This window comes from Bubalus kerabau, chromosome 5 (assembly GCF_029407905.1).
Source record: "Bubalus kerabau isolate K-KA32 ecotype Philippines breed swamp buffalo chromosome 5, PCC_UOA_SB_1v2, whole genome shotgun sequence".
In the NCBI taxonomy this organism is placed as follows: Eukaryota; Metazoa; Chordata; class Mammalia; order Artiodactyla; family Bovidae; genus Bubalus; species Bubalus kerabau.
The window spans coordinates 109,105,132-109,107,256 of NC_073628.1; positions in this window are offsets into that span (position 1 = coordinate 109,105,132).

Below are 2,125 nucleotides of genomic sequence, written 5' to 3' on the forward strand. Positions count from 1 at the left end.
GAGACACAGGTTTGATCCCTGGTTGGGGAAGATATCATATGACACAGAGCAACAAAGTCCACGCGCCACAACTGTTAAGCCTGTGCTCCACAAAAGAGAAGCTACTGCAATGAGAAGCCCATGCACAGCAACTAGAAAATAGCCCCCTTTCGATACAGGTAGAGAAAAGCCCCCACAGCAGTGATGACCCAGGGCAATAAAAATAAATAAATAAATAAAATATACTGAAGAAATACAGTAAGAGAGTGGCTCAGAGGAGACACTGTCATCATAGACGGCATTTTTTCCCAAAAAGTTGAGATCAGAACAACCAACTGCAAGATTAAATCTAAGATGTGAGAAGAGGAAGGGGTGTGAATACTGGAATCAGATATTTCCCAGACTCAGAGGCAGTGAAGGTGGGCACTCTGGGTTCTTTGGGAACTTGGAGCCAGAGAAGAAATAAACCTTGTTCAGCTCCAAATAACCCTGTCATCCAGGGGCAAGTGCTACCAGCTGAGGTTTGTTTACTTATTTATTTATTTATTTTTCTCACTGAGGACAATTTTCAGATGGCAAATTCCCCAGCCATTTTTCAGGAGTGCATGCGTTTGTGTGCTAAGTCACTTCAGTCATGATCAACTCTTTGCAACCCCACAGACTATAGCCCACCAGGCTCTTCTATCCATGGATTTCTCCAGGCAAGAATACTGGATGGAGAAGGAAATGGCAGCCCACTCCTGTGTTCTTGCCTTGGAGAATCCCAGGGATGGGGGAGCCTGGTGGGCTGCCATCTATGGGGTTGCACAGAGTCGGACACGACTGAAGTGACTTAGCAGCAAATACACAGATAGGTACTCACATGAATGCATGTAAAACTGATGAAATCTGAATTCGTTCTGTAAATTATGTCAATGTCAGTTTCCTGACTGTGATATTGTACTATTGTTATGCAACAGTTATGTTATGCTTTTGGGGAAAACTGAGTGAAAGAACCATGGAGTCACTGTATTTTGCACAACTGCATGTGAATCTATAGTTGTCTCAAAAAGGTTTAAAAAATAAAAAATGCTAAGGGAAAAAAAAAAAAAGAATACTGGAGTAGAAGCCAAACAAACCATAATTTCATTAGCATTTTTCCTAGTGCATTTAGATCATTACCATTTTACTCATAACTAGCCATGTTCAGCACAGATTCTGATCAAAGTGACACCATTACGCACAGAAATACTGCTTTTCTTGTCATAAATGCCAACACCTTTTCTGCACTAAATATGGAAACACTTATTGGTGTTTAATGTTCTACCACATTCATGTATGATTCCCACTTTGGGCTGCATCATACAAGGATTTCTTTGAAGTCTATGGCCACACACAAAGGGAGCCCCTTTGTCCACCTTTAAAAATTTTCCGTGCCTCTCACTCACCTAGTTATTTGATGCCAAAATTATTCTTATACACCTGTGGCCACCAAGGTGAAGACACTCTACAGGTAGTTCTCAGTCTTGGTCACTTTCGGGAAGATGGCTTCCACCATATTTCTCTCATGTATATAAATGGCCTTTACATAAAATAAGATTAAACTGGATTCTACTCAAGTGACATTTAAATCCCAGGCCATCAATCCCTTTTATTAATAACTTGCAATTAGATTGAGATTAGTAACAACAATAAGCAAGAACATCTCTGTTATTGAACAGAAACTGGGTGAACAATCATGCAGGCACTTTTTATTCATTCCTTCAGATAACCTTAAGAGGAAATCTGAACTTCACTCATATTTTCCCTATGTGTAAGCTGTTGATTCAAGGTCACTGCCAAGTAGAAGAAACTGCCCATTTCTGTGAAGAGAATAAGTAGTTGACAGGATCGGAAGAACATTCCCCCACTACCCTCCACCACCAAGTTGCCAGGAAACCTAAATGTTGGGAATGATAATCAGAGAGATTTCATGTGATGTTCATGGAAATTTGGAAATCGAGAAGTCTAAGCTGGGAATGTTTCTATGGGATCACCGCTTCTGTGAGATCCAAAAGGAGCACTGTTCTAAAGGCTCACCTTTCATCCCCTTGTAGTCAGTATCTCCAGTCAAGTAATAAATCAAAAGAAATTTAAATCTGCTTAATAATGCTAGTGAGTATGTGAT